Source organism: Larus michahellis, chromosome 10 (genome assembly GCF_964199755.1).
Source record: "Larus michahellis chromosome 10, bLarMic1.1, whole genome shotgun sequence".
Classification (NCBI taxonomy): domain Eukaryota; kingdom Metazoa; phylum Chordata; class Aves; order Charadriiformes; family Laridae; genus Larus; species Larus michahellis.
In genome coordinates this window covers 11,677,092-11,687,940 of record NC_133905.1, presented here as the reverse complement: position 1 = coordinate 11,687,940, position 10,849 = coordinate 11,677,092, and positions in this window count along the sequence as shown.

The window sequence follows — 10,849 nt, the reverse complement described above, 5'->3', positions numbered from 1 at the left end:
CTGCAGGCCCTCTGTATTTTTGAATTCTTTTCTACTAAAACTCAATAAAAACATGGGGGTGGAAGGTGCTGCTGGGAATTTGCTTTTTGTTCTGCTTAAGTGCTGTATTTCTCAGCAGTCTTCAAGTTTCTCAGCATGAAGATATTGTTACATCAGAACTACCGTGGGTTTAACACAATTCTCAATTTGCAGGCAAATGGATGTATTGTGTTGGGGCTTATCCACAGAGGACTGTGAAACTACAAATTACGACGCAGCTGCATTCTCTTATCTGGATTTTTTTTTTCCCCCCCCATGTGCCTGAAGTCCTCCCCTGCTCGCAAGTAGAAGATGCAAAGAGAAACACGAGTGAGAAAGAGACATAGGCTCTAAGTCAAAAGGGACCCTGACAGCGTAGAAGATCCTGCCCATGTCTGTGGACGCTGCGTTTGGATGGGATGGAGCTATGGTGTTTTCCATTAGCAGAGGATGTGGTGCCTCTGGATTTAGTGTTTTTGTGATTGCCTGGGGACTTCGTTTCTGTAAGTCTCCCTAGAAAACCAAGGCAGATGGGGTAACAGTCAACACATCCACTGAAGGTTTCTCCACCAAGGAGGAAAGAAAAGGGGGCTCCCCTTTCTCTGGGATTACTAAATATGGTAGTAAAACAGGGTATCCACCCATTTAGCTTTCTCAGCTGTTCTTCATCCTCATTCCTCCTCCTTGAAAGGAATGATGGACCATGAAGAGGTCCCTATGGGAGAGGCAGGAGGCACTTGCACTCTACAGCAGTTCGACACAAGGCTTTACCATCTCTTGCTAGCCCCAGACAGGTCTTGCCTACCTTGTCACAGTTACACAACCCAGGCCAGGTTATGTACCAGAGCCCTGTGCCTGCAAGCCCTGACACCCGGATTGGGGACAGCACTGGGACAAACCAAGTCTGCCTGAGCAGAGGTGCTGCAGCTCTGATAGCCGGGACAAGCTCTTGACCTCCATTCTTCAAAGGAAAGGGCCCTCTTACTTGATTGTAGTGACACTCTGGACACCTGCTAGCCAGTAATAGGGTGAAAACTCAATGACCCCACAATAACATCATTATGTTTATTTGCTTCCTTTCAAATGGCTGTAGATATGCAGGATGCTGACAAATGGGACCTGAACTCATGCATTTAGTTGACCAGGAAATAAATATATTGGAGAGACAGTACTTCTTTGGACTCTTTTGAGACTTGGGAGTTGCTGGCCATTCTGTTTGCTGGCTCAGTTTAAGCAGCAGAAATGTCCATGTGTTCTGTCAAAGCACTTTACTTGTGACAGGCAAAGTGCTGCCCTGAACTGGAAAACCATTCAGAGCAAATAAATGCATTAGTTCAATGCAGAGTATCTTATATTTGATACACACCACTTCCTAATCACTTTACGGAACATCTGGATTGCCTTGAAATGAAACCAGTGCTGGCGTCATCTTCAATTTGGACATGGGATCCATTTCTGAAGCCTTTTTCCAGGACAGCACCTCATGGATCTCAGTATCATTTAGGTTGGGTCCTACAGGTCTAATCTAGAGTAAATAAAATTAAGGGTTGCTTCAGTACCGAAGGAGGACAGAAAGTAGTACACAGGAGCCAGCTGAGCCCTTTACTTGTAGTACTTGTAGTCCAAATTGTAGAGTCATATTAAAAAGTGCAGATGTTGCGAAGGAGCGGGGATTTTCCATGTGTCTTTGAAAGAGGGTCTTGGGCCCCTTTCTCTTGGGGAAGTACCCAGTACAGGTGTGTTCTTGCAGGAAAAAAAAATGAGACTAATTAACTGCGGCTGTTAACGTGGCATACAAGAGATTGAAATTAAAGCCATTGTGTTGGTAAAAGACATGAAAGAACACACAGCGTGCAAAGACACTGGCTGCTCTGTGTGAGCGAGTGAAAAGCGGGAGGAAGGGGGATGACATAATGAACGAGGGATGCATTCGCATCGCTGCAAGTTGGGTTCGGCTGAACAACAGCAAGGACTGTTTGCAACATCTTTTTGTCAACATCTGTTTGTCTTTGAGTTCATGAAAGTGGAACAAATCTCATTAATGTTTTGTTTTTTTTTTTTTCTTGTGTTGAAATTTTGCACAATTGTCTCTGTTATTTTGGCAGCCAAAATGATGCTGGAATGTTTCACCTTCTTTTTCCAAGTTTTTGAGCTGAATTGCTCAGTTGAGGTTTGTCACATAAATCATGAGGTTTTACTTCTGCTGCTAGCCAAATCATAATCCTTATATCATAAGCCTTTTGTTGTTTATTGTTTTTTTTTTTCCTTTAAAGCTCCAGCTTCTGGAATCATGAGAATGCATGAAAATCGCTACTTCTGCTTTCTGTCATGTGTTTGTTTTTCTTTGAGTTTCTAGCATGGAGAACTGTAAAGAAACTTTTGGGTGTCATCTGAAAGATGGGAAAAAAAAAAAAAGGAATTCATTAAATTTCTCTCTTTTTTTTTTTAATACTAGTTAGATAATTTTTGGAAACTATGAGTCATGATTTTGAATGTTTATATTTGGCAAGGCTGTAGTTCTCTGTGCCGCTCCCCCGTGACCAGGAGCGTTGGAAGAAGCCATGCCAGGCTTGTCTCTGCGGACAAGTTACAGCACAGAGAGCCGGGGTGTGAATTCGCAGTGCCCTAGTTACGTTGTACAGATTCCCCACGTGGATGCGAAGTGTGCAGTACCTGCCCTTTGGAAGCGTTCTCAGGGCATACCTCCACGGGAGTAACACATGGCGTGCGGTTCGGAGCCCCTAGAGCTGACGGCAACACGCTCCAGCTCGTGGGCCAGAGGCAGCACAACAGTTCCATGCTTCAAACCACATTTATTAGCATGGGCACAGGCAGGAGGTGATGCTGCTGTGTGGATATTGAGCATCTCCTGTCTGTGGCCGTGCCATGCGGTTGTGGTGGGTGGAATGCCTTCTGGGTGCTCTGAGTGATGCTGAGCCTCCTTGGGTGCCAAGGGCTGGCTTCCTGTAGCACCCATCCCCTGTATCTCGAGGGGGAGCTGGAATGGCTGGTCCATTCTCTGACCCTGTTGAAGGGGAAGAGGGTGAGGACCTGTTGATCTGGAGCTGGCCTTTCTGCTCAGGGGAGAGACAGGTGTGCTTGGCAGTACTGGAGGGCCACACTGGGATACCAGTGACACCTGGGTGACCTCTGGGCGACTTCCTGCAGCTTGGGTGACTTGGTTTAACATTGAAACTCACCTGTGAGTTCCCCATCTCCAGTGGCTGATTGCCATGAACATGTCTCAGCTCCTTGGAGCTACAGGGTAGCCATCAGTGGGATGGGGAAAGTCTTGGATGCTCAGTGGGGAACACATTGGACAAGCCTGGGACAACGTTGAGGGAGGAGTTTCAAGCCCCTTCTGGCTGTCTGCATCGACTGTAGAGAGAAAAGGGAAAATGAGCCATTGGGGTAGACCTGGTAAGGGGGACAAGGGGGGAAAAAATAGGAATAATTCAGCCCATGGTCAAGGAAGAGCCGTGCTAGCTGTGGGGACCTGCTGCATCCAAGGTCAAGTTCCAGCAGCTGCTGGGGTAACACCAGGAGACTGAGCTGGTGCTGCTGGAGCATCTCCTCTGTCCAGGGTGGGAGGGAGGGAGCAAGCTGCTGTGGCATGGAGCATCGAGCCCCCCCTCTGCCTAGGGGAAAAGGTGCTCTGCCATGGGGACACCAGGATGCCACAGGGTCCACCAGGCCGGAGGGCGGCTGGGAGCGGGCTGAGGTCTCTGCCCCTCAGGAAGCTGTAAGGGATTTGTGTGTTTTCCAAGGCGGCAGAGACAGGATGCTGAGGGGTGGGAGAGAGACAGATTTCCTTCTGCTGTGAATAGACTCGGGGTGGGGGATGGCGGCTCCGGATTAACCCTTGCCTGTTCCTTTCATCTCAAAAATGAAATGGTGTCTTAGGAAACCATTCCAAGAAACTGCAGAAATTGGAGGCACAAAAAGTACAGGGTTGTTGGCAGCAGGGTGATGCCGTGAGTTTTATTATCCCAGTTCTCTCACCCCCAGGCGCGTCTCCCTGGCTCTGGCATTGCTTTTTACTTTGAAGTTTGTTTGTTCAGTGGCATCGCTATGACCAAAATGAACACCAGGGATGCCAAGGGAGAGGCTTATAGGACATTACCTTGCGTCAGACAGAAGCAGCTCGTGGGAGACAGCTGCAGGTTTGGGTACTGTAACAAATTTCCCCCAGAAGCCTGAAAAAGACGGGATTTTTTGTCTCTTACACCAAGGAGTCGGGGGGGGAAATCTTAGGACTAACTCCTGAAATGGGTCCTGCTCTTGTTAAACAGTGAAGGCTCTTCTGCATCTATTGCAAAGTTATTAAAACAGGATGACCTAGAGGAAGCAGAGGAAAACCCAACCACCACCAACTCCCACCACCAAACCCCGAGCCCTTGGAAATGCTGCGGAAATGGGACCTGCGTGAAGACCTTTAGGGCGTGAGTACGTAAAGACGTTTGGGAGAGGTACCTGGGACACGGGAAGCCAGGGAAAACTACTTTGTTTACTGCACCGGAGTCTCCCAGAGCCGTGGAGAGTCCACATGGCTGAAAGTTGGCAGCCGGGCTGCAGGTGTGGTGAAAGAGCCGTGTTTTCTAAACACGCTAAATACTTATTGCTCCGGCCTTTTGTAGATAAAGATCAGCTTTGACTTTAAAAGAAATTATAGCAAAAGTGCTTGTATCTGGGAGGATGAATACCTGCTTCCAGGTTGGGCTTTGTAGAATCGAACTTCATAAACAAATTATTTGATGCGATTAACTGAGGCAGAGGGTTGATGGAAATGTGCCTCCGACTCTCACAGTATCGGGGTGGAAGCTGTAATGTGTTAGCCAGAGAATTACCCTGGGTAGGAATAAACAGCCAGAAGGTTCTCGGGTGTGAGGTTTCCCATTTAAATAATTTATTCTCTCTGAAAAAAACCACAGCAGAAATAATAGCCCTCCTGAAAGTCTGAAATTTTGCTGAGATTCAAAACACTGTCTTTACTCTGCAGACGTTTGATGTGCAAAGATGGCAGAGAGCAGTTGTGAACCACCGAGAGCCAAAGAATTTGTAGCAAAACATCTGGTCTCTAGGCCCACCAGATAAAGAAAGCTTTCGGTAGTTCTGATAATGCTTCTGCCCTACAGTTGTGCTAATTTCGCTAGGAAAAACGGTCCCTCTACCGACCCCGTTCAGTTTTACGAAGTTTGAAGGTTGGAATCCAGAGATAGCAGCCCACTTGTCCCTATGGTAAATGTGACTTTAAAAAAAAAAAAAAGTTAAAAATTAAAAAACAAACAAACTGAATGTGTTGATTGTCAGGTAGGCAAAAAATACCAAACCCAAACCGGAAAACATTTAAAGTCTGCGATGGAGTGGATGGCAAGGCGAGCTGACCTCCTTGGAGCCTGCTGCCAGAGATGAAAACATTTCCTTGTGCCAAGCGTGCTCTGCGTGTGAGCTGAATTTGCTTGGTCTCAAGTGGGTGACAGTAACTTTCAATAACACAAAGGGGAAGATGATTCTCTATTAGGAGTTTATTTATTATATTTTTTTCCCAACTGGGATATCAGGTCCCTGCCTGGTACCAGAGTTCATTCACAAACTGGGCAAGGCTGGAGAAGCCATTTCACCCAGGATGAAAGTCCTACCACAGATGGGATGTGCAAGGGTTGAATGAAATATTATATTTTTCTGTTTGGAAATAGTTTGTCTGGGACAAAATTTTATGTTTAAGGGTAGATTTGGCACCCCGACGTAGGATTAGCTATGCGTTGGTGCTCCCAGCAGCTGGCAAGGAGGCAACGATGGGAGGACATTACATACTTTGCTGTTTCCTAAAGGCAGAAGGGGAGGCGAGAGCCTTGCAGGGAGATTTCTGCCTGCTGTGCCCTTGGTTTTGTCTGCGTGGTCTACAGCAAGCAAACCTGGGCTTGCTCTGCGTGTCCTCCAGAAGCTGGGCAGCACGATGCTGAGTTCTCAGTGGCCAGCTAACATCACTGCGTGGCCCCCGTCAGCTGGCAGCGCTGGCAGAGGCAATGCTGTGGAGTGTGGGGCAGACGGAGGATGGGGGAGACATGGCTGGGGACACCCCCTTGGCACAGCCCGTGGGCTGTGCAGAGAGTGCAACGGGTGCGTGGGACCATCTGTGCAGGTGACACCCCTCCCTTGGACGAACACTGCCCGTCCCATCCTCTCCTGCCTCCACTCCCAGGCTCGAGCTGGAACTCCTACCCCATCCAATTGCTCCAATTAGTGCTGTGGTTTGTTTTTCTTTATTAAGAAGGTTGCTTGAGACCTTCCTGTTTTTGAGATCAGCTCCCTTTAATCTGTCCCTACCCTCATTGAGGTTAACTGAGTTTCTTGCCCAGCAGCTCCTTTGGCAAATTAGAGAGAACCAGCGAGACACTGCCAATAAGTTTTCAACCGTATAGATTTTGTCCAGCGGAGCCCGAATAAATTGGGTCATGCTGCCATATGTAATCCCTGCACTTGAGGTTTGACCTAGCTCCTGTGAAAACTAGTGGGCAGGGAGGTGCCTGGAAGCTGGACTGGAGCTATGGCTGAGGCAGCCGAATTTGGAAAGAGCTGGGGTGGAGCTGTGCCCTTCATTTTTGTGGACCGGTGTCATTTGTACAGGAAGAAGATTGATGGCTTCCCGCGGGAGCCCTTGTCTGTGCTGGAGCGTGTCTCAAACAACATTGCCAAGCCACCTTGGGGCTGGGATAGGTAATTATTTTGCGATCAGATGCTGAAATCAAGTAATTAAGTTAATCATTTTACAAGTTCAGAAGAAAATTCATTTATTTCACCTGAAACTTCTTCTCAACAGCTATGTGTAACTCTGTCATCTTCTGCGTGACATTGGCCTTAGGTCTGACAATTTCCCACCAAAGGACTCGCCAGCTTCCCGTGGCCCTGGTGATGCAAGGTCACCTGTTTAGGAGGAGGCAGGATTATTCTGCTTAGCTCTTTTGGGCAGTCGGATGACAACCCTGCAAGTGGTGGTGATGGGCCAATGCAGCTACCGCCATATCACAATTCATACTCGCTGCACAGAAGATTAGTGCGCTAGCAGGGAAGACTCCTCTTTTGAAAAGAGGCTTTAAATGATGTCAAGAACCACCACAATGATATGGTTTTTACATAAATAATAATTAATTACATGTAAATCAGACTTTTCCCCACCCCTTCCATTAGTATCGTCTTCGCTAAGCTCTCTGTCTTGTTTCTGTCCGCTCACTTTGACTAGTTGAATGGCAGCAGACATCATTTGCAATGCTAACGTCAGATACGGGTCAAAATGGACAAGGAAAACACAACCCGGGGTTTTATCAATGCAATAACAACCAGTTCTGTCTAGAGATGGCAGCGTACCGGGGTTTAACCTCTTCACTGCCACATAGCAAGAACCACCAGGAATTTACTTTCCTGGTTTCATCTTCCGCTATTTCTAACTAACTTTCAGCCCTGTCCTTCTCCTGGCTGCTGTCTTTTTTTCCTCTCTCCCCTTTCTGGTGTTTACTAGAGCATCTGGTAGCGTTTATCTCCCAAGACACAGGAGACTGCTGTTTTCATAGATATGTAACTAGAGCAAAAGCTTTAATCTTTGTTGATGTTGGACTTTTGGATTAAAAAAGAGACATAATAGTGGAAAAATTAAGATGAAATAATATTGCAGCATAGTACACTTTGGAGACAGCATCAACAGAAAATCCTTCATGGGGAAAAAAGTTGCAATTACTGCATGTCTTTCACAGCCTATCTCTGGGGAAGGATCTCTCCCTCTCTCGTGGGGAGTGCGGGACAGGGAGTGAGGAGACCATCCATCCCATTGAGATGGGACTGGTCATCCCACTGGAAGCTGAAAGCATGGCATGTCCCTGCAGGGCTTTCTGTGTGTGCTCCGCAGCCGGGGTTCGAGCAGGTCCAGAAGTGCCAACAAGATGCGAGAAACCTGTCTCCATCGCATCTTGCTTCCAATAGAGCCTTCAGTAAGGGTAGGGAAGGAGCTGGTCTGACCTCCAGCAGAACCAGACTACTTATGACCGGGTTTTGAAGCCCCTGTGGAGTATGGGCTGTCCTGGAAGTCAGAGGGAGGAGATGGTGTTTGGAATTGGATCTCTCGCTCTAGAGAAGTACGTTGGTTTTCTCCAAGAAGCTTCAAAGACGCTGAGACTGGGTTAATTAGAAGTTGTCAAGATACAGCAAGAAGCGGTGCTGTCATCGGAGAGATGTAGAAAGCGTTACAGAAATCTGGTAGCAAAAGGCAGGTAGGTGTCTGTTATCTGCACAGGGGAATGCAGGACTCTGGCACTTACAGCAAAGATCTGATTTGTTGCCTTCCCTGGGGACCAGGCAGTGTCCCAAACCTGTGGCGGAGTCAGCTGTGCTGGAATCAGACGTGCAAAATCCGGATGCCTGCTGGTTTCATAGCAAGAATATATTCACTTGCTAATACCATAAATGCTTCGTGGTAAATTTTTATTACATTTTATGTAATTCAGAGTATTTTAAACTAAACGCCGTATTTCAGGTGCAATATACTCCTGATTTCCACCCCTGCCCTCCTGCTAAGTAAGGTGTAAACCTGACCGAGAGCTCTCCAGACTTCTCGGGAGAAAACAGTTGAAAACCCTCGCTTTGGGAAGGCAGCGAGGCGATGAAAGGGAGCTTAGCCTGCAACTCTGTTAAGGCCGTAATGAACTCAGCTAATAAATTACCTAATGTCACCTTAGAACAGGTCCCTGGCAGCCTGTCACACGGCAGCGCGTCAAGCTGGGGACGCGCAGTCGGTCTCTCCTAACCTTTGTACCTCCCCCTGCTAACCAGGGAACTAGTTCTGGGAGAGACCAGCCCTGCCAAGTCCTGCCAACCCAGCGCTAAAATATTAATAAGCCAAAGAGGAGCTGACGGGTGGCCACGAGGCTCCATCGGGGAGAGGGCTGCTGGCCCCCGCACAAAGGGAATGGCAAAAGGGGCTTTTGCACGGAAAATTTCGCCCTTTTTTTTTTTAATTTTTTTTTGCATGCAAAAATGCAGATTCAGCAGCACCAAAACGGTTTGTGCACACATGCCAAACTTGTCATTTATAAAAACTCAAAAAAGCTCTGACAAATGCTGAAGCTGTTAGTTTTGACACTTCTGACATGAAACACTTTGATTTTTCATTTTGAAACTACTTTGTGTTCAAAATGTCCTTTAATTTTATTTTCAAGCAAGGGGGTGTGTGTGTCTTTTTTTCTTATTCCCCCAAAAAATCAAAATTGAAATGAAATCTTTGGATTGACTCAAAATGAAATTGTTCTTGGATTTTTGGTTTCACCAGGTTGGTTTTTTTTTTTTCTTAGATGTTTGTGTGTGGCTTTGAGTTGCTCTTTTTTTTTTTTTTCCCTTCCTCCCCCTCCCACCCCTCCCCCCACCCCCAATTTTGCCAGTTGGTTTATCAAGTGCAGCAGTGAACATCAACCCCTTCGAAGGGGCACAGCCAGCACAATAGAGTATTTCTTTCGTAGGTGTCAGTTGCAAAAAAAAAAAAAAAAAAAAAAATTAAAAAAAGGAGCCTTGCGTTTGCTTTCCAGGAGATTGAGTTCATTTTCTATCTTGACTGGGATAAATAATAAACAGTTTTTTGGGTTTTTTTTTGTTTTCTGTGAAGGATTTTGTTACGTTATCTGTTTAAACATTCCGTTATGTCTTAGTAATGTGAATAATGATTATTCCTGTGCTTCTGAGCTCTCCCTCTTGGCTCAGGCGCCGGAGGTTCAGGAGACACCTGGCATTGTTGACAGAGCGTTGAACTTGAACGCCTCTCGCTGTGACAGGGCAAGCCCAAATATTTTGGGAAGAGTCCTTGTTATGTTACGACAGGGGTTGGTAGCACTGATGCCGGGGATGGGTTTTGCTTCAATACTGAGCTGATTACGGCTGTATTATTGGAGGAACGGCGTGAACTTTGGCAGGCGGGCTGCTGGGAGGAAGGAGGATTGGACTTGGGCATTTCTTCTTTGTAGGATGCGTTGAAGGTCGTCTAAAAGATGCCAGGTCTCAAAAGAGAGCAGGAACGGGAGGCCTTGAAAGATGTTTTCTTATGGGTGAGAAAGGGAAAAATGAAAGCTCTTTTGCAAGAGAAAACAAATGATTAGTATAGTCCCTATCTGCAGACAAATACCTGGGGAACAGTTTGTATTAAAGTAGCTTTTTAATCATATTTTTCATCCCTAAAGGCATTGTTTGCTTCCCACACTGTACATCTTCCCACTAGCTTCCTCTCCAGCCCATCTCCTCTCCTGGAGTCAGGCCGCATCTTGGTAGCGCTTTGTGCATCTCCAGCACTGCCCGAGCGTCCAGCTCGTGGTGTTCCCGATTAATTGGTCATAGACTTTCAACATGATTGGATGTCTTGTGGTGTTTGCCAATTCACGTACCGCACGTAATTATATTCAGGAAGCAATAGGAATTAAATGACATTAATTTCCATGAATATTCATTTAAGAATCTCTACCAAATTCAGGCAGATTAATAGTCCAGCGCAAATACGCTGGCTATTCATTGCCCCCACAGGAAAAGGAAATATGTATTGGCTGGCAGCTCAGGACGAATGGAAACGTGCTGTAGAAAAGTTATCTCTGGGTGGCTTCTGATACAGCAGCGGTCGGAGGGACGCCTCGAGGAGTAAAGGGGATTAGTGTGGGTATGGCTTTGGGGAGCCCTTCCTCTCCGCTGAGGAACCCCGAGGAATCTGGGGTGAATCCGAAACTCGCGTCTCTGCACTACCAATGCAAATCCAAGGCAGCTCTGACTGCAGCGGCGCTTCCCTGGACTTGCAGCAGAGCAAAACGCA